Here is a 26,105-nt window from a genome sequence, read left to right as displayed (position 1 = left end):
ACACTTCAAATTTAAGGATAGCTGTGGCATGGTATTATGGCCTGCCTGCTGAAGTCATCTACTACTTTCTGTTTTAAATGGCTTTTTAGGTGGCTCTAGACCATCTTGTTATTAATATTGCGTCCTGGAAATTGCTAACATAACTTGTAAAGAATACACATGGGCAAATTATTTGGGTCTCAGAGTCACTGTGTTGTGGAAATTTTATCTATGTACTGCACAGATATTTTTTTTTTTTTCAAAGGAATTATATGTGTCTTTTGCCAATAATCAGATGCTTATAATTCTTACCTTCTTGCAAGATAGGACTGTAAAGTGATAGTGCAAAAGAAAAAAAATCCATGTTTATTTGCTTCTAATCCATTCTTTCACTTGGGAGTCCAGACTTCAGTTTAAATTTCAGGGGTGCCATTTGGAACAAAGCATTTGTGGAATTTAAAAAATGGCCTTTTACAAAGACAACAGTGAAAATAGTGATCTGTTGTTTTTTAGTTTGCCTGACAGAATTGCAGGGTGGCTTTTCTCCACAGGCTCTTTGATAGTAGACTATTAAATCCGCTTGTACTACCAGTCCTGGACTTCTGAAAACTTCTATAATACATATATCTGACAGCTTTGAGAAGCAGTTGGAGGAAAGTGAAAGACTGTGCAGACTTGAATCTAGTGGCAAGTGGGCAAATTGCCAGCAAATTTAGTGAACCTTTTCATTAAATTCAGTGTGTTTTACGTTAAAGCTGCATTTGGCCCACTGTCTTCAGCTATTAAAGTTATACAGCTCTAAAAAGTTACATGAAATTTTGCCTACTTGCAAAAATTCAATTTCATGTTGAATCTATTTTAACCCCACTTGAAAATAAACTTTTAAATTATCTGTTAAGGAGTCGTATGGTGTATGGCTTATTTCTTTATTTTCTGTCTAGATGGATCAGTTGAACTACATGGTGATGGGTTCCTAGATAGTTTTATACACACACTTGGCAGCAGGAAATGAAAATATATATACATGGTTCATTTCTATATAAGAAAATTCTTCTGTTGATGATGTTCTGGTTTTTATGGCTGTGTTAGAATGATATAATTAAGATTGTTCTCCCCTTTCCCCTTTCCCCTTTAAATTTGTATTAAATTGATTTTTTTAATAATGGCCAACATGAGTAAATGTCCAGGAGTCATGGACCTTGACAGCTCTACTGAGCAAGACGTACTTTTATGTCCTAGAGAATATGGAAAAATGGCATTCATTTCCTGCCCGTACTAAGGAGGTATGAAAAGAGGAATTTGGGTAAGACAGATCTCATTTTGTTTTAAGGGAAACTTTGGGACATATAAGTAGTAACAAGGCTGGTTGAATCATGCATAGGAGACTTTGATACTTGAATGTTGCCTTGCTTTAGTGTGCAGTAGTTTTATCTTGTCCAGCAGAAGGCCTGGAATGGGCCTGACTGCCTGTAAAATTCAAGAGATTTGCTGCCATTTCTTCAAAATGTGTGCTGTTGTATTGGTGTAAAATAATGGTACTCCCTTTGGTCCTCTGTAATGAGAAGTAGCGTGTTTCTTCAGTTGTGAATTACAGTATTGAATGGGAGACAAGGCTAGAGAACTCATCAGAAGTTGTATACACAGCTTGAAATTCACTTTGCTGTAAGATATGAGGTAAATAAAAAACTCTTCAAGATATTGCAACCTCCTTTACTATTAGGACCAGAGTGCTAAAGAAGGGATGTAATATTGAAAAGAGCAGAAAAAAGAATGACTATGTTTTGGTTTCATCATTTCAATTTGAGTGTACAGCACTCCTCTTCATTGCTGGCATTGCTGCCAGTAAAGTGACTCCTGTCCTATATTGGTTATGCCCCACCAAAGTGCTATTCAGGTTTAAAACTGCCCTCTAGTAATTACTCATTCATTTAACTTATCCCTGCTTATTTAAGTAATAATGCAGTAACCTCAAAAAACACCAGAATGAGACAGACAAAACTTCAAATTCTTGATGTTTGTTTACTGTTATGTTCTCGTGTCACCACAAACAGTATCCCTTAATAATTTGAATTATTGATGTTTCTCAGTAGTACAGAAGCCTATCCTCTAGGTGCCTTTTGTTCAAATTTCTATAATTTTATTCTACCAAACCTATATAGAAAAATACAGCGTTTACTTTAGTTTACAGTGTGTTGTCAGTCAACTGGCACGAACAAAGGAAACAGTACTGCATCTTTCAGTGACATGAAACACCGTTGAAAGAAGGAAAAAAATTGCACAATGACAAGAACAACTGTGAGCCAATAGGAATATAAAACGTCTTCACCTTCTTGTTATCTCACAGCATTCAGATGCTCATAACAGTTTAGAAAGCATACCACCCACACCACAGGATCTTGCTCCTCTTTAATTTTCTCTAATTTGTGTAGTGAATAACCAAATACTCATAATGCAATTAGAAGATAATCAGGCTTGTAATTATGTTAATTGCTGGAGACTTACATCAATCCTCCAGCAAAGTGATAGGATTTCAGGGGAACTATTAACATGGGAAGAGAGAGGAAGCGCACATGAGAGAGAAAGAGATTGGGGGCGTGGGTAAATTGATGAACAGCTTAGGCTTGTATCATTGAGCAACAATGAGAATACAATGGTGCAACAAATGAAAAGGGCCTCAAGGGGAGAAGCTCGGAAAATGAGGTTTTAGGTACCAGCAACTCAACTTCTTTTGTCTGTTTTCTTCCCATAAATAATCATGTTGTGCATCTATATTTATTGTAATAAGCCCAATTCAGAGAAATTGGATCCATAGCTGAACAGAGAACAAAGGGGAACTGTTCAGCTATGCAGCAGTTTGCCATGTCTCCCACACCACTGAAAGAGCCACTGTATTACCTTCTGTCCTCGACTCCTGGGGGTATTCTTTTCTCATGGTGATGTCCGATATTACATTTAAAGCCATAATACTACAACTGCAATGGCCGTCTCAGGACTGTCATGGATCAGTCATAATCTGTGAAGAACATACAATACGTAGTGGACTGACAGAATGTATGAAATAATCCACAGTGGAGATGCTTGCTTTTTTTTTTTTTTTTTTTTTTTCCTTTTTGTCAGTACCTCTTGGAGGCTGTAATGATTGTTTAATCGTTTTGAAAGTGAGTTTTGTCAGCTGAAGTCTGATGTAAGTTGCGGACCATGACTGTACTTTGTGTGGCTATTTCTGAGTTTAGAGAACAGTTTTCTGTGTTTAGACTACTGGCCAGAAATTGCCTAGCTGGCTTAAAATAATAATAATAATAAAATATTATTATTATTATTATTATTATTAAGTTGCTTGTTTATAGTTTAAAAGATAGTTTATACATGGGAAGAGAAACTAGTAAGTATCAAGGAAGTCAGGCTACTTTAACCTCATATAATCTTTTTGCCCACAACTTCCATGATAAAGATAATGAAGAAAAAGAAAATTAATAAATTCAGCTGTTTTCTCTTTTTGTCTGTATGTTTGTATATTCAATTTAACTAAAGGGCATTTTGCAACATTTTATTGATACTAAGAATATACTTGGATGTAAAAGTACATAAGCTTTTGCAACTCCATGGAAAACACTTTTTGTCCTATCTTCTAATGGGCATTACAGTATTATTTATGAATTCTGAATAATGACCTGAAGAACCGAGGGATCCTATAGAAAATCTTTAAAGATATTTAAATGCCCTTTGAAATATTTCCTATAAATGACTTGTTTTGTCCTTTTGATTCAGATTCAACTATCAAGTGTCATCGGTCATTCCTACCATATAATGTCTTTAAATTCCAATTAAGCTTGATTTCTCAGTTCTAAAAAGCCTAGGAAGAGTCAAAAGAAACTCTCTTAAGGCCTTCATCAACTAGAGATTTCTCCCCCGTTGTTTCTTCAAACAGATGAGCACTGCATACCTTGACTCCAGCCATGACAACACAATTCCCATGAAGCAGCTCTTAAAAATCACTCTGGAGCTCTCACAGCAGGGGACTGGAGAGCATAAACCCAGTGTAAGCCCAAGCTTCCTTACACATAATTCCTCAGCTCTGTGGAGCTGCATGCCCCTCTTTGGCCTGCCCTGGTGTACCCTTGTTGCAGGAGTGTGGCAAAGACAGGGGCTCTGAGATGCTTCCTGTCTCCCCTGGGGCTCTGCAAGTGTCTGAAGGAACTGCACTTGACAAAAATATCAGATACGTAATATGCATAGAGGACAGCTTTAGGTTGAAACAATCCAGGTGAAAAATCAAGAAGGGGAACACCACCGCCTTCTTTTTCTTTCCACATCCTGCCCATGTCGCTGTACACAACACCCATCCTAGAAATGGGGAATGGTTGTGCTATCCAGCAGGCTTCTCCATCGAGGATGTAGCAATACTCAGCTTTATACAGACAACACATTTAGGCTTTCATGGAGCTACAGTTTCATTTTACCTCAATGATACTTCCAATTATTCTGAAAGCAAGGTTTCAAATGTCAGGAGTTTCCTGACTCCCCAGAAAATTTAAACAAAACAAAGCAAAACAAAAAACCAACCCTATACTTTTGTGTTTGCTTCTTTTGACTTCTTTCATAAAAGGTATTTTACTGACACTTACCTCCCTCCCTTGTTGGTGAGCTTCACTGTGTGGTATAGGCTTAACACAATGACCTTCCCATGAATGCAGTTGTGAAGATATGTTGTTATTGTTACTAGATTTAGGATAGACATTGTAGTCAGGAATACAGTATAATTTATGTTAATTAAGTAGTTGTAGATGTGTGTAGAGTTTTAAAACAGTTTCGCACCAACCTTATGTATGATGTAATTTTACTGTCTTTTGTTGAGGTATGCTACAGATTCCCATCTAGTCTTAGGAGAGGAAGGAGTAGAAAGGATGATGCAGGAAATAAAACTCATAAGCAAGGAAAATAATGGTTAAAGAAATGTATTTGAAGTTGAAATCTGAAAGAAAGGAAGGTTTGTTCATTTATGACTTCCTTTTGTGCTTCTCTTGGAATCTTCCTTGGATTGTACCTGTAAGGTACAAGCTCCTTAAAATTGGGCTTATATATGCTTGGAATTTGGGTTTGCTTGTGCAGGGGGGATAAGGGGTTGACTTATAAATCCCAGTGGCAATATCAAGTGAAAAAGTCCCTTCAGGGGCCCTTGGCACTTTCTGTTGGTAACACAATAACTGTATTTCAGGACATTGTCCAGGATACAGAGCACAAGCAAGAGAAGGCATTATTATCCACAAGCCCCATATGCTGGTTCAATGCCCTATTTCTTTTCACCACAAAATGTCTTTTCTTCTGGCTGTCAAATCTCAGGACTTTTCCTACAGGTTAAATTCAGGATTTCTGAGATTCTTGCAGGCTCCCTACTGCTGTTCCTATAGCTTTCTATATGAAATGTCTTTCTCAGTCATTCATTCACAGTGTGGCTGTATAGTTTCTTATTAAAGGCCTTGGAAATTGCTGCCTGACCTGATCAGGGTTCTCCAGCTTATTTAACACTTCATGAAGCATCCCAAGTCTGAAATAACTAAAATTAATGTAACCAGTGTAACAGACTTAGACTCATTGTCCTGACACCCAGCCCCACCAAATGCAGCAGGTCCCAGTATCTTTTAAATGAATTGTATCTGCCAGGCTTCTTTGTAGGGTGGTCTTCGAGAAGGTTGCTGCACAGGGTTGAAATAGAGGCACACTGAAGGAAAAAAAATAATCAGTTCTGCCTTTGTCAAGACGAAGAGTTTAAGGAGGAAATTTTCTTTCTTCTGTGGAAGAAAAGACTGTACCTTTGGTAGGACATTCTGTCTCAGCGAATAATGTAAGGGAATAGTAGTCCAGCCAGAAAGAAATAAAAGATTCACAAAAATATTCTGTGATTTGGATGAAGTTCAGACCACAGATCTGGGTATCAGAATCAGGAGGAGTGGAAACAGCAGAAGGATTCCATGACATCAGTGAAAATGTGTAAGTTGTGAAAGGGCTTCTTCAAATCATTGCAAGCACACAGTCTAACGGCAATGCATACTGAAGCAGCACAGAATCATTTTGCCCCATCAGAACATCACACATCTTCATGCCCATGACTGTACAGTAAGTAAAGGAAATTTGCTTAGTTCTTATTTCCTGCCTTTGAACCTAGCCCCAGCAGTAAGATGTTTACTAATTTGTTTCTTAATTTGGGGAAAGTGAGCTTAATTCATCATTCATAATTAAATCACATCAATACTTGTCTTCAAACCCCTGTTACCTCAATATTGACAATTTGCTTGTCAGTATAGAATTTGTTAGCCACTGACTTGTAGTGCTCTGGAAGAGTTTGCTTCCAGATGTCAGTAGTCCCTGGCTTGTGAGTAGGTGCACATATCCTTGTGTATTCACATGCCAATGTGCAAGAGGATCAAAGCCAGCTGTTGACACAACTTCATGAAAATTGTCTTACAGCAGTTTTGAATAGTTTCTTATTGCTGTCTACTAGTCAAAATGATGTTGTGGTATCATCACACTGTTAATTGTCCTGCCTCAATTTTTTTCCCAGCTTATGAATAGAGAAATGGCTGAGATTACAATATGCTTGGCTTTCTCAGCACTCAGTTTATACAAGAGCTATGCTCATTGTAAAGGGTCTCTACTGGAATATCCTCCCATCTGTTCCACATCTTTTGTCTACCATGTATTTATCTGCCTCTGTGCACTTTTGCCCCATACTGGATCCATGCCTTGGCATTCTTGTACTAGAATTGCCCAGTGATAGTGGCATGCATATACCCCAGTGACAAGCAAGCTACTTCAAATTATTGTACATCTTCAATATATATACATAAATATGCCACCACATTTCCTCTGTAATAGAAGCTGATGATGTGCACATGTGGATGCACATCTACCACATGTAGAGGCAGCTGCTCCAGCTGCTGTAATTACTGCCACTGTAGGATCAATACAGTACAACACAATTCTCTTTTTGTAATAGCCATACCTGAGCAAATTAAGTTTGGAGTTGATATTATTGCTTTTGTAGAAAGGACATCAGCTTCTTCTAGAGCACAGGGTGAAAAATGATGCTATTGAAGCTCTAACCATCCCGCTGAAGATGTTAATTACTAGTGCAGGTTACCACATTGTTATAGGAGGAAAATACATGGATACAAATCAAGCCAGTCTACAGCCTGGATGTTCAGTTGTGTGTTAGGAAAACTAAACTGCTCGTCACTGAGTGCCTTGGTCTAGGTCAGCTTTGCAATGAAGAAACAGTTATTTTTTCTAAATGTGTCTTGTTATTCTAGGAGTTATATGAAAATATCAGTAAGGGTAAGCTATGGTGCAGGCACCAGTCAGTCAGGTATAGTGTAATTAAATTTTTGTGAGAAAAGTAAATACAACAATAGGAACCCTTTCACAAAAGTCTAGCCACATGCAGGAAGCTGAAATGTATGAGAAGAATTTGGGATGAGAGAAAGATGGGTACAATTTCTTTTCCTTTTTCCTGAAGGAGCTGTATGCAGACAGGAAAAAGGAAAAAGAAACAAAACAAAACAAAACAAAACCAAAAAAAAGAGAGAGCAACAGACATCTCAAGGAAGAAGGCAGAAGAAATCCAAGGACTGCCAGAAAAGGATGATCTTCTGAAAGAGCTAAAAGAGTGTCTTTGGGTGAAACACTGTGCTAGATAAATCTTAAGTGTGGATACTTGTTTTTGGTTTTGGTTTTGTTTTGAAACAAAACATTGCATACATTCTTTGTCTAGACAAATAATTCTATGAAAAAGCTGCCAGACTCCATCAGCAACTCTCCTCCAGCCTGCAATACACCGATGTTAGCTAAGTGCTTTATTAAAAAATAATAATATTTTCCATTGTTTTGTGAGACCACCTACCGATTATGGCAAGACTTTACTTTGCCTTTAGTTTGCAATTCATATACTTTCAGATATTTTAACTCATTTTTATTCCATAAGAAGATGCTTGTAACATTAGTTTTAGGAGCATGTTTTAAAACAGAGTTTAGAGAGAAATAAATGGGAAGTTCTTTTTGTGCTTTCCTGCAGATTGGTGTCTTGGCACACAGTAGACTAGTTTGCTTACTTATTTGGATTTACAGCCTAGAATGAAAATAAAAGAAAGGCTACACAGAATAGAAAGCAGAAAAGAATTACCTTCAACAAAATTGGAATGAAACTCCTGTAAATTTTGCCAGGGCTATTGTCTCAGCTGCCAGGTTTCTTCATCTTGTGCCAGGTTTTCTCTCTAGATGCTGGTTAATTTTTCCATACATCAAATGCTTCACACCTGATTAGATTGGCTTTTGCACTGCTAGAAAGACAGGACATTGCTAACCTGCTATGCTAGAAGCCAGACTGTCTTTTGGAAACATTGGCTCCGTTTGGAGCCTCTCCTAGGGACACCTTGTGGAGGGTAATCAATTTCTATCAGGACAGGAGTTCGGCCTCTCTCTTGTGACCATCATAATATAATTAAAAATTATCCTCAAGAAATTTTACTGTGGATTTCCGCCAGCTGTGTCTGACTCCTTTCATTCTGCTCTTTTGACAGCAGTAGTATTGCCCATCTTGGATGTTCTCCAGTGAGCTCCTGCATTTGGGAGTGTGTTGTCTTTTGTTTTAAGTGGCCAACCAAAGCCTTTCTGCTATTGTCCCACTTCATACACGCATACATTTGTTAGGCTGGCTTCATCATGAATCATTAATTACCAAACATTTATTGTCTCTTTTTTTCCTAGCAGTTGTTTGTAACATGACGAGGTTTCTTTTTCACTGTTCTTATAATGACATCCAATCTAAAAGCTGTGTGAAAGATTTAGGCTTGAAGGGAAGCCACTGGGTCAGGGACACTGCACAAGATTTAAATCACCGAGGAATTCACACATCTGATTGTGTTTTGCTGGACTTCTTCAGTAAAGAGAGCAGCTAAGCTGGTGACTGGAATTCATCATTTTCTGCAGCTCAGAGTTAGGTGCCTTTGTTCTTTTTGATTTGCCAGCCCCTGTCACTGAACTGTCTCTTTTGACAAGGCAAATTTGCTTGCTTTTGTTTTTTCAAACTAAACTCATGATGGTGGTGACCACCTTTTATGAAGTTGCTCTGTTTCCAGCCCTTGCTTTAGAAGGGGACACACAGATGTTCATTTATCTTTGCCCCTCACTCAGAAGGCTGTCTTGCTGGGGTTCAAACCTTGTGCTGTTATCTCCTGGGCCATCAGAAAGGCAGTAGAGGTGAAAGGATGGTCTACCACCTCTCTTCAGTCTAAATGGAAGAACTTCAACCAAAACTGCAAGGTCCAAGAATCCAGAGTTAGACTGCATGTGCTGCTAAACCAGCAGTAATGACACCATTGGGATATAGCCTCAATTTTAAGGAGATGAAATAAGAAATATCAGGATGTGAGGCAGAATTTGATATGAGATAGATTGGACCACCACCACCATGCTATGAAGTAACATAAGTGGGTCGTTCCAGGAAGAGAAGATGTGGGACTGGCTATGAGTCCCAATTTCATATAGTAGTTTTAATTCAGAGCTGCAGAGAGATGCCTGCTCTGCAAGATTTCAGTCATTCATGCAGCCAGTGGAATTTCCTTTTGATTAGATGAGGCATCTGGTGTAGTTCAGTGAATCTCATCCTTTGGCATCAAGCCATCCTTATCCATCCAGAAAGGAACTTGAATGCCCCACAAGCTCAGCAGCCTCTCCTGCAGGCAGGAGTCTGGCTGCCCATGTGAGGACCAGCTCCCACTCCTGGGCTCTGTGACCTGCATCAGCCTGCTGGGAAACAACCCTCAGAAACCTCCACATGGCCCTCCCCTACTTTGCTGAGGAGCTGCATTTAACTGCATTTAAACTCAGGCCCTGGACCATGGTACTCACCTGAGCTGTGCTGTGACCATGTCTGTGCCTGGCCAGGGACCTCTGGTGCTACCAGTACTTGCTGACATGACTTCCCAGCTCCACCTTGGACCTATCTCATCACCATGGATCTGTCTGGTGATCTCCTGACCCCAGTCATCATCACTGGCTCTGCTCTGCTCTTCTCATGGGGCACAAGTACAAGTTCTCCACTATACCTTCACTTTCTCTTCCTTTCAGCTTACCATAAAGTTCTTATTTGTTTTATAGTAGAAATGGATGAGGTTCTGTGTGGAATACAGCATATTTGTTTTTCCTTTCAGTGCATTACTTTCCTTTTAAATTCATAAAGGCGTGGCATCTTTATAAGCTGATGGGCATGAAGAAAAGAGATGCAATTATTTGCTTAGAAAACTCATGAAATGACAGTCTGAAACATGGTGAAATGTTCAATGCTGCTAAAGCAGTGATATGGTTATTACATTAATTTAAATAATGCAGAAATTTATCTGTGTCTTTTTGTATATCTCTGCCCTTTTACCATGATTCCATAGTGTGAAGTAAGTCCTATTCCAAGAAAGGCCTCAAGCACGTCTTTAGGTTCATTTTATTCAGGAAAGTGCTTAAACATAAGTTTCAAGCTAAGGATATCTTTTAGTACTTTTTTTGCTTTGTTTGCTTTACTGGGTTTGATTTGAAAAGTTTGACTAGCCTGACTCTGAAAAAGAGGGTCACTCCTAAGAACTTAATTCACTGGTAGATTATTAAGGTCATCCAAAATGTGTGCACAGTTTTGAAATAAACACAACACCATTTTTTAATGTATGGGGTTTTTTCTACAGATTGACACTTTAAAAGCATTCAAGTGTTTCAAAATAGTTCATTCAATTTGTTTTCTTGCTACAAAAGTCAAGAGCCTGTCAGTTGCTCTTTCCTGGAACACCAAACACCCACAACTCCCTTTGGAGTCAAGCATCAGGCAAGGGAAAATGGAGATTAGGAGAAAACATAGCTACATATTCTAGAAATTTTCAAGAAACAGCTTGCAACTGTTGAAAAGATGTTCTTAAAGCTTACCTCGCTTTTGAATTCTTACCTCCACATTGAAGGTTTTGTCTACTGAACTAAAACTTTGCTGTAAAGTGCTGAGTGCAATGTATTCTTCTGAAAAAAATCGAGGTAGAAATCTGAGGAGGTTAAAATATACACTTAATATAAATACTTCACTAGTGTATAATATGTACAAGTTTCATTAGGAGCTGCATCTATCGTACTAATATAAATCGATGTCCTTCTTAGAACTATTTAATATCTGCAAAATAGAGACCAGAAACTACCTGTACTCGCCATACCTAAAGCGTATACTAATTATGCACATAGTTTGAAATGGAGAACAGAGCAAAATCTTAATCTAATGTTACTAATTTGTTGATTGTATTTAGTTTTAATTGGGACCTGGAAAGTTTCACTTTGGATGTAGGAAGCTTCTTCCATTTAAATAACAACATACTTACTAGCTTGAAACCACAACTCAGTCCTTGCATACTCTTTCCTGCTGGATACTGTGACCAAGAGTCTAAATCCTTCTAGGTGTAGTTGAACCCTGTCTTTCTAGACAAGATTGCAAGTGGCTTCTGTGTGCTTCTGTGTTCCTCACTGTGCTTTTTTGTGCAGCTACGCACATGGTCACACATAATTTCCCATGCTCATGGACAGTGTTTCCTTGCTAAATAGAAATGTAAAAGAGAAATAGTCTCACCCTGTCCTCCAGTTTTCTGGTTTCTAGCAAGCACTGTTGCATGCTGCTCTGCCCTGACGGATACAGTTACTTTTCATGAAGTGCATGTGGCCCAGACCAAGTACAGTTCCCAAACTGGAACTGTATCATATGCATATGTTGCACACCCATCTGTGTGTAGGTACCTGTGTAAGGCACCCTCCCTGCATGGGGGAGGCTGATATTGATCCTATTGATCCATCTGCTTCTCATTGACACTTTGAGATGAGCCCTGAACTCCTTGGGGAACGGCTGTAATTGTTCTTTCACCTCAATTCGCTACATCTGGTGTTCCCTCCCTTCTTTTGACTTACAATGATACATGATATGGCTCTGGTCCATTTGTGAGCTTTGGGAAGTGACTGGCAGGGTCAGAACATTTGATAATCTTTGCCATAGATCAGTTGCACCAAAAAATCATATTATGGAGGCCTGCCAACTCTGTTACTTCTAGGTCTGTACTATTTTGCACAAATCCTTAACCTTTAGGAAAGAGAATTTAGCTCCGTTTGTGTGCAGTGTGGGATACAGGGCAAGGTTGCAGAGGACCAAGCCCACCAGAAGCCTGGTTCTGACCATGGCCTTTAGACCCTTCCCTGTTAGAAATGCCCCAGCTGGTTTTGCCAGACATGTTCCAGGGAGATATCTTTACTCCGGCAGTCAGCCTGCAGGACATTACACATTCAGCAGTGCACAGGAAGCACTATAACTTGCGTGTGAAGAAAAATAGTAAATCTGCCTGTAAACTAAATAGAAGCAAGAGGGGAAGCAACAGGCAAGTAGACCTAAACTATAGTTGTCCTAAGTACACAGAAAATTATGAGCCCAGCACACAGAGCTGATTTTCTATTGTGCATTGAGAAAAAATCTTGCAGCTACAGAATGGGATTTCAAAATGGAAACATGCCTAATACACATATTCAAGGATAATTAGCAGGCCAGATAGCTGTGAGAAGCGATATTGTCTTTTATTATGTCTGCATATTGGTGCATGGTGGCAGATTACTTTTGTTATCCTTATATAATATTATTGCAACATTAATGATGTATAGCCTTTGAGGAGGAAGTTATAACCTATAATCCTGTAAGAAGGGAAAGGCAGACCTAATCTAACCCATGGCTGACTTTTCTGGATTAGATGATTTAATGTTTTGCTGTTGTTGCTGTTCCAGGAAAGCACTGTACATACTGCCATCACATTTCTTTATGTACATATGTGAAGACAGCATTGACCAATCAATAAAAGGAGTAAAGGGGCAGTTTTGACCAGCTGGGGTAAGTCTAGGCCACTTGTCATGCCAAGTTTGGTAGTTATGTCAAAGGTGCATTACCAGTGGTCTAAGAAAACTGTATTTCATATCTCTGTATAAGCATTCCCTTCTGAATGAATTTTTACATGGTTCGCATCAGTTTCTGTCAATAAATATAGCCCTTCTCACATGGTATTCCAAACGCTCACCCTGGTATCAACTTTGTCCTAAGTAAAAATGTAGTCCTGTGATCTATACGCCTTTTACAATCAATGCCCTTAATTTGTTAGTAAGAGTGATCATCTTAAACATAGTGTATTTTCCAGGTCCAGTGATGCATTTCAGAGCTATTTGGCACCTGCCTGAACCCCAGCATAATCCCAGTCTTATACTGCATGTTACTTGCTCTGTCCTAAATAAGCTATTTAGCCTTGGTAAGCTCAGCCCTCTTCCTAGCCCACAAGAGCCCTAGAAAACCAGTTTTCAATATTTTTTTGCATCCTAATCAAATCCTACTTTGATCTAGAAAATCCTCCCTGCTGCAGATATCGTATGAATAGATTTTCCTCAGTCTTCATTAGAAATGTGTAGCTGTGTTGAAAGAATCCAGCTACAAACTCCATTCTTCAATCCATCGTGCCACAAACCCTCACCTAATTTAAGTACTTAACAGGCTAGACTCACCCACACCTGTCAAAGGTGTCTGCTGATTCTAGCCCATATTCAAGTTTTCAGTCTTTTAAAGATCTAATGATGGACCCATATCTTTTATCTCTGTCCTCCAGAAAACTAACTGCAGTCTCAGTCCCAGGCCACCCGTCCATCCATCAGAAAGCCAAAGTCTTTGGTGGCTGGTGTTCTGAATGTGAAACCTGAATGGCAGTGGTCATTGCTCAGGACTTGCATTCAAATGAGCAGCAAGTATGGGTCATTGTCTGTAATTACACTAGACTCAGATTTCAGGAAAACAAGAGATTTAAAATATTTATCCCTTGTATTCATCAGCCAAGAGACTAGGATGAGAGCTGGAGCCAGGGCTGTTAGGAGTTGCAAGAATTTAGTTAAGGCCCATGTTTGTAACTGCTGCAGTCATTGAAAAGTAACGGTGGAAGTAATTAAAGTGACTGTAATATCTGCTCTCTCAAACCATTGTCCTCATTCCATCCCAGCCCCTTAAGTGAGACGCTTCTGCCAGAGAACTTCTCAGGTGACGGTTCCCAACAGGAGCTGCATGGACTACAGCATTGGAGATTTCTCGGGATTTGTCCACACACCACATTGTATTTGATGCTCTTTGCCACAGACTGAGCTACAGCATTTTCTAGTACTCACTGATCCAAAAGAGCTACAGAAAAGTCATGAAGTGTTTTACTCTGCTGGCAGTTAGATCTATGGCTTTAGGAAGTAAGACTTCTATATAACTCTTGAACTACAACTCTAGTATTGGTCCCTAACCCTTGCCTTCACCATAGTTGTATGACAGATGCCCATGAAGAACTAACTGTAAAGCATTTAGACCTATTGGTGAGAGAATGAGTATGTAATCTTGTTTATCTGCTGTAATGATGATTTAGTATGGTCCTACACTGAATTATTTGAGTGCACATTCTCAGGTCAGGATTAGTTCTAGCATCCCTATATGGCAGCCTGCAAAGGCCTGCACCTTTTGAGCAAATCAGTTAGCGTTTCTGTTCCTTAAATTGTTTGGGTGGGGACAGATGGCTGTGACAGACCTTGTATATTCTCCTCTTCACAGCTTCTCCAATAGTCCGTAAACCCAACCTCCAACACCCTATGATTTCAGTTCTTGGCTTTGTATCACCAAAAATTGCTAGCTGTGCCAAATTTAGGAAGCAGAGTAGTTTTTGAAATATGGAAAAGTATCCAGTAGGGACCAAGCTAAAGCTATCAAATTCATTGAACAGATTATAAACCATATTTAAAGCTATTTCTCGATGGGTTAAAGGCTGGTTCATTAACAAAAGATTTAAATGTTTGCCACTCCTTTGCCTTGGTATAGCAGTAAAAATTCTGAAAATTTTGATAGCTCTGTGCTGTGTTGAACAGAATCAAATCCTTCATATAAGCCAAACTTCAGTTCTCTACTAATAAAATCTTACATGCCACTTTATAGTGCATGTTTATTCTGTAGTGAAAATGACACAAATCCTTAATACAGCATCAGTGCTGCCTGTTGAGCTTTGTATTCCTATAAATGTTCCCATGGGAAATCTGAAGGTTGGCACTGGTAGACTGTATTTTTAAAATATCACGATGGGGTGGAACCCAGCATCATGTTGCTTATTACTCTGGTGATCTATCTAATGGTATTCTTTGCTGCTGAAATCTAATAAAAATAACATTTTTGAAATATTAGATATTGGATTAAAGCTCCTAATTGTCTCTTTCATAACCAAAGAAGGTCCATATTAATAATTCTTTCCAGAGCCATTCAAACGAAGACATCTGTTTCGGCATACATTGTGAAACTCAAATCTGTCCAGTGCCGTTTTATTCATTTGTTACTTTCCATGAACAAATGTGACTGCACATTTATTTAAATCTTTAGAAATGTGGATGAACAAACAGAAGACAAAGTAAAGTTAAACCTGAATTGGAGACACGCTGTTAAGGAAGAAACAGTTCCACCCACAGTAGGTGGCTACTGCCTTTGCAATAACCCAGCGCAGTAATTCTGATATGGTCAAACTGTGCCTCTCACATTCACTGCCTCAGATGGATGGACAGTTCCAATAAGAGTGCAAAAACCCCACTTACTTAGTAAAAGGTCATAGGAAAGAGAGAAGAAATGCCAGGCACAGAGGCTGACCTATTCAGAATATAATCACACCTTCTTTAAAAAGACATCTACATTACAAAGGGTAGAGATCTTACTGCATACTCCCTGCTTCCTTAATGCAGCTACCGTAAGACTTTCAGAAATTATGAGGATGCAACGTAAAGTTTTATTATTCAGCCACTGTTTCTATTTGAATTATTAACAGTTTACGCACTAATATGAGGGAATCGTATTTTCAATGTACTCAGGCAGCATTTTCCTGGGTTTGGCCTATTGCTAGAATGCAATTCTGTTGAAATCTATGAGGATGACTGTCACAAAAGTGCTGCCCTCTCTTTGCTAACTCCTACAGTTTGTGAGCATTTTCAGTATTCCCAAGCACAGTTTTGGAGAGATCATGTTTTTGTGACTTTGATTTAATTACAACTGAACTCAGTGGTTTTTGCTCCTTGATTCCTAGACTGCTATGTTTACTAAGCTGATAACAAAATTAGTTCTGACCAGCAGCCCTCCCCATAAAAACTCAAATGACTGACTACAGGCGAGGAAATGGACCCCTTACAAGCAAATGAGAAGGTGATAAAACTGGGGGAAAAAAGATGAAGGAATGTGTTTAAGTGGCAAATCTGGAATGCACGCCCATCTTTCAAAGGCAGAAAGTGGTGGTAGGAGAGTAGGGGCTCTGTATATATTTTATTAGAGAACATATATTCTGTCAGCTGAAAACTACAGAAAAATTACTCTTCTGTTGATCTGATGTTTCTGCTAGAGAGGGGCAAATTTGAGATCAAAATAAACCTTAATTTAAATGAAACCTGTAAGTCTTTTTGCTGTACCAGCAAAACTGAAGTCCAAAAAATTACAGATTTTTCTTCTAACAGACGATCTATTTACATTAGCAAGAAAGAGTAACAGATTGGTGGAGTAGAGAAAAGCTCGATGCTTTCAGGAGCTTCTAGAATATAGACTGCATAATAATGACAATCCTTATTTTTACTCAGTAATGTTTACAAAGAGCCCCATTCTTGGAACATGAAATCTCCAGAAAAGTGCATCTTCATCACAGGGCAAAGAATTATAGTAAAACTGTTTTAATTAGGTAGCAAGTGTCAGCAGTCATTACCATTAAACTAATCAATCTTTTGTACCAAAAATCTGCTGCTCAAAGTTGGTGTCTCTGAAACTATAATGATCCTTTACAATTTCACAGCGTGTTCCACCCCCAGATAATTTTTGCATTTTGTGTGTACACAACATTGGACCTGGTAGGCTGTCTGGAGGAGGCTTTTAGCAAGCAGCTGACCTAGAAGACCCTGCATGAAGTGCAAAGAAGGAAAACAAAATCTACTGTTGCCTCTTGGGGTTCCCTAGTACATCTACAGTGTTACCAGAAGGTTCAGGAAGTGGCATCTGTCAAGTGTAAAATTCTTAAGCTCAAAAAATGGCCTAATTCTCTATTAGGAAACACCTGGAGATTTTCATCCACCAGAATACTCTCATCTCTTTGTCATATGCAATATATATAGCCTATACACACATTTTTCACAAGTATTTTATTGCCCATTTGTTCAAATTCACATTTTATGTTTTTATTCCTTTGAAAGTGTGAAAGTAATACTTGTTCTATGTTAACAATATGGGGGTTTTATTACCAGTGGTATGATTTTTCACTTTTGAATGCCAATATTCTGCTCTTGAATGGGTCTACGATGAAGTTGCATCTACTCTATGTTCTTATAAATATGAAAATAAGATGACAATAAGAGGTTAAAAGTAGCCTATGAAAATCATTAAATAACTTGTTTCTCTGATGCTTTAGTTTGTAGCATTGACCATCATCAGGGGCATAAATTAATTTATAACAGCTGTGGATGAGTATTCAGGGCTGGGACCTGAGTTTTGTATTCAGAGGGATGTGTTGAAAGTTAAACACACTCATCAGAGTCACCTTAAGTACATGAACATTTCTGGTGCATTTTGCAGTTTTACAGCTTTGCTCCAAAAACAACATCATGAGGTTATACAATGAGACACTCAAACAGCCAAGGGACACAAAAACACTGTCAGAATCACCAGAGTGCAGTTACAAAGCACTTTATAAAGTAATATGAGTAATTGCATGTAACAACTGCCAATATCCACAAGCACTAACAATGTCTGTATTGCAGTAGGTGAAGAATGCTGCTGCAGAGTTTTAAATCATGATTATCTTCTGCTATAGGGGTTCATTCCAAACTAGCAAGCTTGACATTTCCTTGCAGTGGTTTCTCCTTCACCTACTGCATCTGGCCTGCACTACTGAAAGTGATTCAGTAGTGAAAAATTTTGCCGAGTTACAGTATTTTAAATCCTCATTGTTCTAGCTTAACATTTTCTGTTAAGTTTGTTCTGGTTTACAAGTGTCTTCACAGATTTCTTTCAGCTGGAAGGTCCCCAGGTGCTGTGGAGATGGAATAGGCTGCTTGGTTTTGTTTCACATAAGAAACAAACCCAAGGCATTGTTGGAACTGGTGCACTTCAGCTCTCTGACAGGCAGTGGTAGATTTTCCAAGAGTGTAAGAAAATAGGGGTTGGAATAGCCTCAGTATCTTGAATTGCATTAGGGATCTACTGTCACTGCCTCAAAGGAGTTTCTCAGAGACACAAGCTGTAAATTGCAGAGAAAAATGAAGGTGATGCCTTTACCCAATTAATTAGCCTGTATCTTCTATAAAACAACAAACACAGAGTGACAAAGTTCTTGATGCAACAGAGGGGGACTTAAAGTATTGTAACCTTACTCTAACATGCAAAATGGCTTGCTATTTCTTTAAATGCCATGCTTTATTTCCAGAGGAATGTACCAAGTCATCATAGGAACGCTGAAGTCCTTTGCTAACTATAAATAATCCCATTTACTGACACTGTCAGATGGTCAAACAGATAACCAGTTCCCAACAGAGTAGTGGTTGTACGCCTAGTTGAAAAGAGGGAAGAGCTGGTGCACAGAAGACAAATTTTCAGTGCCATAGTAACCTCTGAATTGTAATGACAATCACTTCAGCCAGTGGTCTTTGCAGTGGACAAGAGTTGAAGAAGAATTAAATATGAACTTCAGAACAAGCTAGTGTCTGAGGGCTGGTGGTACATGTGGTAAATTCAGATCCATCTCTCAGTGACCAAGCTGGGGAAGTCAAGCATTCCACTGCAGAATTTCCTGACTAAATATTTGGTAACTAGTGCATTTCTGCAGCAATTCTTCTTTTTTTATAAAATCACATTTTCTAGTTAAACGCCATTCCTCAAAAAAATTCCAGCCAGCTTTACTTGGGAATAAAGCTGTAAACTTTATTTACGAACTAGCACAGAAAAAAAGCCAAAAATCAGCTTTATACATGCTAGTGCTTGAAAAATGGTCATGTAAATTGAGGACCTTGGAAAAAAAATTCTATACGTATTGAAGTGTAAATGCTGAAAGAATAACTAGACGTTCACAGTCCCTTTTCCTCCAGGGATAATAGACAGAACAGCAAATAATGGTACAAATGAGAATAGTACTTTATGCTGTTTGACATAAAATACACAATGGGAAACTAATATAGTTACATCAATACATCTTTTAAATGCAGAGAATTCCCTCACTCCAGTGTTGTATTATGAATTCAGTAGCGTAGCACTTTATTTGACAGTTGGTAGCAAAACTTGAACTCAGATTATTAATAACTTTTCCACAGTCTATCATTAATGTCAGTGGGTGTGGTTTAAGGATTTTATTTTGGCAAGTACAATATGTTAACATATTAACTGACTGCTCGTATAGTCAGAACAGAAATGCTAGCCAGGGAAGGCATTTCACACCAATTCTGAAGACACTAAAAATAAACTGCTACTTACCAACTCAGACAACTTGGTAAATGTCTGATTTCTCCAGCCTTTGAAGTGCTACATCATCACTTAATCTAGTGTTTCAGACATTTCTTTCAGTAAGCATTTACATAGAAGAGGACAGTTTGGCTACAGGACGTTTACAGCAGACAAATCACGTCAGTGATATCCTGTCAAGTTTAACATCCTGTGAAGGCAACCAGCGTCAGTATGTTCTGCTGAAAGAAGAGGGTGGCTGAAAGATCAGCCTGTGGAGCTGCTGCCTATTGACCTAGACCATCGGGCACAGATTCAGTTATTCATATCTTATGTTAGGCTACAGGGTCTCTTTTTAGTGTACTGGTGCACATAATACCTTTACTGCAAACTACAGTTGGTACCATGTAAGAGGCCACTGCATCAGCACAGAGTGGTATATAAATGTAGTTCTCTGCACTGAAAGCTGAGCTAGATGAGCACTTGACGATTTGTTTTGAATTAAGGAGTGAGCGTAAGAGTAGACTGGTAAAGGTCAATTACTATTTTTCATTCCTATTCTTTGTTCTGGGAAGAATTACAGTATTTTTCCCTCTTTAGTGTGATGATACCACAGGGCAGTCATTGTTTGAGGTTGTCCAAGACTCTCCTAATCCTCCAACTGCTGCTTCGTAACAGACAGTATCAAGAGGGCGTATGTTGTCTTTTTTAGTATGTGGACTCACAGTCTCTCTGATCACCTCTCTCTCCTTTGAAGCCATGTAAAGCCTGTTAGAAGCTAGCCTTAGAAGGTAAATCTCACATTACAGAGAGTATAAAAAGCTGTATGGAACTTGCCTTGAGCAGATTATCTAGTTCCTTCTTGTGCTACCAGGCTGAGGACTCAGACCTGGATCATTCCTCACAGATGTTTACTTATACTACATTTTAAAAAACTTTGAATGGAAGGTCTATTTTAGCACCAGCTGGAACTTTTTTTTCCTGATAGCTAACTTAAATGTCTCCTGTTACAAATTAAGATAAGTACTTCTCCTACTCTTATTGGATACGGAGAATATTGACCATTGTCTTTTTGATATGTATTACAAAAAAAGTAACTTTTCAGGCTAAGCAGTTGTATTTTTTCATCTTTTCTTTATGTTATGCTTTGTAAATCTCTTGTAATTCTTTGTTGCTGTGTTCATATTTTATTAATTTTCTTCTCTAGAAGAGTAATATGATTGCTGAATTATCCTCGGTCTATCCTACTTAATTTGCTGAGTCCAATTTTTTTACTTTCTGTCTTGTAGTCTTTTCATGTGGGCTATCTTTCTCTAGTTTGTTTATTAATACATTGTTTAGACAGCTTTAAAAGCTTTACTAATGTCAAGCTAATTTAGATCTATTCTTTTCCACCAGCCAAAAGAACAATTTTTCTCTCACAGGAGAAATTTATACAGGCTTGACATAGTATGTCCTCAAAATCTTTGTTGATTGTTTCTTGTCAGCTTCTCCTTTCAGCACTTAAAGATGGATTGTTCAGGAATAATGACAGCAACAGTGGTTTCAGTATGTGCTAATGACTGTAGACATTAGTTTATCTCATATGCAACACCCTAAGACTGCTTTTATTCCCTTTTCAAGATGAGTACTTTATTTCAGTGTCCACAGTTCCTCCCCTGTCCATTCTTCCTGCATCTCTAATAGTTAATATTTTGCTCTTGTCATTCTTTAATATCCTAAGTGTAGAATTTCAGTGCATTTATTTAATCAAACTTTTTCTTTTTTTAACCTACTAATTTCCTTTTCTGTCCAAATATCTATTCTGCTGTTGAAACTGACTTTGTTAAGCAGCTTTTCATATTTAACCTCTTGTTTGGGCAAAATGTCACTGGATAGTTCAGTCTGCACTGCATCATATGGTTAATTCTCTATTAAGTAATGGACTTAATTTGCCTCTGTTTTTCTTTGACTTCTAAAGGACTATAAAATCTTCTTGGATGTGCAATTCTGTGTGAATGTAGAACCAGTAGAAATCGTATTTGATAATTCCCTTCTGTTTAACGATTTGCCTGAGTTCAGAAACATGGGATATCTGTACAAAAAATAGCACAACCGGTTTGCACTTTTGAAAGTTTCCAAAAGACATATCATTGAAGTGTCATGCTACCAATGAAGTGAACAAATTTCACCTTTTCTCTGTATAAGTATTACTGTACCTTAGAACTTTTTGTTCAGTTTATAGGATTTTTGTTTTTCCCAAATAAAAAAGTAAACACAGTGAGCAATAAGGACTGATATTAAAGAATGTTTTGAATAGTTAATATGATGGCATTGCACTGTTAATGTTACTAGACTAACTTGATGAAGTGATGTTACAATAAGTAATGCCCTGCAACAAATGGTGTATTTTGCAACAAATTAATTTTCATAATGGCATACGCTATTATCACAGATATTTTTTCCAGTTTCCATACCACACCAAATGCTTCCCCCCATCCCCAGGTCTGACTATACCATGTACTTTAGTTTAGAACCTTATTTTAAAAATTTAAGCTCTCAAATGCTAAAGGGAAATGGACTTTTCATACATTGTGTGCCCATTTTCAAGTACATTAAAGCCTTATTGAATTTTTTCTTTCTGATCAGATCAGAAAATTTTGTTTCACGAATAACAAAGAGACAGACTGAGACTTGATTCCAATTACAAACACTTCCCATATTGCTAATTCAGAATTTCTGTACATAGAGAAACTATGTGTATTACATTCAGTGGCACAGCTTACCCAAGGCAATTAAAGGCAATGAGGTAGTTGAATGTCAAGAAGTAAATGTGAAATTAAGGACAATAAATAATTTTCTCTTATTTTAATGCCACTGGACAATTAATGCTAATGTTTTGAGGGCACAGAAATTTCATAAGCATTTTATTTTTATGTCCTCCTTAGAGATATCTGGCGACTATCATATGATGAAGTTTCTGAATATTACATGCAAAAAGTCTGTCCTTCCTATTCACTCCTAATAGGTGGTGAGAAAACCACCAGAAATCCCTGATTTGACTCCTGTGCCAAGGCCCTACCACTGCAATGAAGTTTAAACAACATTAGGATTCCTTAAGTTTTGAGTTAATGGAATATGAAAAGTACTTTTCTCAATGTTATTCCTAGAGTATAGGACATAAGGATACAAAATGACATAAAGGGCATCTCAAAGTTAATATAGATCTGTAAGACATATATCTCTCATGTCATGCTGCCTTGATGGCAGGTAGGTTTCACAGTGTGCCTAGGACTGCCCTCTTGTAGACCCTATAAAAATCCCAAATAAATTCTAAATCCCCTTTTGTTTGACACAGAAATGCTGCAGGGTACAAAACATGAGAAACTAAATGGAAAGAGACAGGTGAGCTATGTGGACCTTTTTGTCTTTCATCCTTCTGAATAATTTATCCAGCAGTAGATGTGTAGATATGCCAAATATGCCAAATAATATAGTTATTTTGGGATTAGGGAAAACTGCAATTCTTAAGAGTGAGAACTGACAGAAAGACAAGAAACAGTGGAGGTTGTATTATTCTTGCGTATAATGCTCACTTAAAAGCACAAAGAGTTAATCTTATCATCCTGCACATGGTTGCATTTATAAAAGATAAAAATCGCAAACAAGTAATGCAGAGTTACTTGTTACATATTCTTCCCATTATAGTTGACAGGTTCATTAATCATACAGTGTATTTTACTATTAGAAGCTGTAAAGAAGATCAAATCTCTTGTAATTTTTCTTCTTCTTTTCCATTTGATAAGTGTGTTCTTTCAATGTGCAGATAAAATATAGTGTCACTCACAAACAGTCTCAAGAGAATTGCAACTATCCAGTTAGAAAATTCATCCTTATTTGCAATGTAAAATTCCATGGAAAATGCATCATTTCCTTTTTAACTTGGCCATCAGATTGAGTAAAATGCATATGCCTGGGTATTCACAAAAGAAGTAATCCAGAATGAAGTGCCTGTGGATGTGAGCAACGTTTAAGTAATAGAAATATTGCTTACTGCATGTTGAAAGCATTAGCTATGAATACCCCTATTCATAACATCACATTGATTCATAATTAAAGCCCTGTGAAAATTATAGAGCAAGTTGACATGTTTCACAAGCTGTTCATGGTAAATGTAGCAAATTTTACAGTTTGTTGTGACTTGCCAATGAAGAAGTCTCAGGAAGAAAGATAAAGAAGTGATTCTACGATACCGAGTTTTAGCAAGTGTGACTAACAGAAATGACGACCTATGCAGAAGGCTTAGACCCAGTTTTTCACAGAAAATTATGAAAACTTCCACTTTAGAAGAAGCTGTCAAACATGTCTAATGAGAAACATTTTGGTGGATGTACAGTAGTAAATTCTAGCCTACGTACAAAGTAGGAAAGCCTCAAGAAATAAAAATAACCCTCTTACCCAATGAAAGTGAAACAAAGCACTGCAAAGCTGCATGCAGCTGTGAAGGTACACACTGAAGCCTCACTATTCTTTTCTTTTTAAGGAAGAAAGTAGTAATTCTGTGTCCTTATGCTGTGTGTGACACTAATGTGTGTTACATGGTCTGCTTTGTGTTAAAATTTCCACATCAGGTGTTCTGTTAAATATTTAGAAAGAAATATTTTGAGCTAGACTATAACAGATGATATCATGAAAGTGTGCATCAAGCTGATTTTCCACAGAACTTTTCAGAAGCATCAGGGAATGTTTGAAGACCTGTGGTTTAAATGTCTTCACAAAGCGGGGAAGCAGACTGCCTAGTTTTTTCTTGCACTGTCCTTTGATCTCTGTAAAATCGAATTGGGCTTTCTATCATACTAAAAAATAAACAAAACTAGCGCACACCAATACAAAGTTTACACTTCTTCATATTTTATGAAAGTATATTCCATATTTATATTTATATTATGGAAGTGGAGGTGCTCTCCTACATGGTAGTAGCCTCCTCTTTTCATGAACATTAACACCCATCTCTTCAGACCAAACAAAACAAAACAAAGTACAATATTCGTACCTCACAGTAAAAAAAGAAGCCTAAATTAACACTGCTGAGGTTCCCATTCAGATTCTTTCAAAAATAAGCTTTCATAGAAAAAGTGCAACTGATTGGACAGGTTACCTTTATACAAAGTCACTAGTAACTCACTCCAAGAGACAAGCTTGATAAGGTAATTTATGTGGTGAGTGAATAGTTTGGAGCAGTTAAGGAGGAATGTAGGGCTGCTGTAGTTTAGAACAAGAGATGAAGTGACTGCTCTTCACTTCTTCATAATGAGATGCACAAAAGGACTGTAAAACCACTTCCTAAAGCAGTTCTGATACTGGGTGAATCTCAGCAAGTCTGAAGGTGTAATTTATGAAGCCAAGATTATTAACTAACATTAAACATTACATTGCTTATACTTCTTGATCTCCCCCCACCCCCCCACCCCTTGTTTTTGGAATTTTTAAAAATTGTGTTAATAGAAGAAACTGGCATTTGGAAGTCTAAACTGGGAATACTTCAAAGAAAAGACATGCTTGGGTAAAGACATCAGTACCCTTGATTGGGTAGTTGTTAATTGTTAATACACTAGTTAAGGAGTTAAGGCCAAATCCAATGTATTTTATAGAGACATATTTGTAACTAAAGCTACATTCTTACCCTGGTAGTCAAGTGTTTCTGAATTAAAATGAAGTCTTGCCACTGTGTGTAAGAATGTATTTAATTTGCATTCAATACAAATTAATATGTGCCATGTGCTCATGACAAATCAAATCAGCAGGTTTCTCAGCTGGTAACATAGGAATCGAGCTGTTGGAAGCTTGCATGTGCAGAAGACAAACCAGCCAATGATACTTGAATGAGAGAAGGTTGGAAAATGCTCTTGAGCAGAAAAAGAGGTAAAAAATTACTTCAGCAGATGTGAACAAAGTGACATCTACAAATGTTAAGCAGAGAAGTGAAAAGTATTCCAGAGGGGATATTTCATGAAAGTGTTGTTACTTTTTCTTTTTTTTTCTTTTGTGCAGCAGTAATGATACCATTGATTTCCAACCAAAAGCAAGCTGTGACAAACATCTTGAGAGGTATTTGCGTAAGCGGAGGCTGCAAGCAGTTGAATCTACAGTAGGATAGACAAGTAAAGTATGAAAAATTGTGAATGAGCTATTTTCTGTGAGAAGAACAAATATATAATAGAAAAGCTTATGGATGTAACAGAGGCTTTTTGCACTGCTAATGCTTCATTTCATGTTCTGCACAGTACTGCTATGAAAAGCTACTTGAAAGCTTCTTGGGAAAAACATACCTTATGTTGGTGCCATACCTTGTTTAGATCAACTGGAGAAAAAAAAACAACTTACCAAAGCTTCTTGAAAGTCATGTGAAACTGTTTCTGCTCTGTTTCTATTCAAAGACCACTTGACCTTTTTGGAAAAAAAAACAAAACCAAAACATGTGGGCAATCTATTTCTCCCAGGATGTTTCTTATGTACAAGCAAATAAAAAGGAAATTAAACTTAGACTGCTACTTCTTTTTTTACATACTTTGTTTTCATGTGGGTTTCTGTACAGAAA

General features: G+C 37.8%; 1 long non-coding RNA gene across 3 annotated transcripts in view; it reads left to right on the top strand.

Moving 5' to 3' along the window:
- Positions 1-25,806, top strand: part of LOC308061003 — a 39,825-nt gene extending 14,019 nt beyond the window's left edge. For 2 of the 3 annotated variants that reach the window (XR_013927009.1, XR_013927011.1), the window contains one exon: positions 12,811-25,806. This is a non-coding gene — a long non-coding RNA (uncharacterized lncRNA). The remainder of the gene's footprint in view (positions 1-12,810) is intronic. The other variant, XR_013927010.1, reaches the window with a different exon arrangement.
- The last annotated feature ends 299 nt before the right edge of the window (positions 25,807-26,105 follow it).

The sequence above is a fragment of the Falco punctatus genome (genome assembly GCF_963210335.1).
Source record: "Falco punctatus genome assembly, chromosome: 3".
Lineage (NCBI taxonomy): Eukaryota > Metazoa > Chordata > Aves > Falconiformes > Falconidae > Falco > Falco punctatus.
The sequence above is the reverse complement of the archived record's forward strand: the minus strand, read 5'-3'. Positions and strand labels throughout refer to the sequence as shown.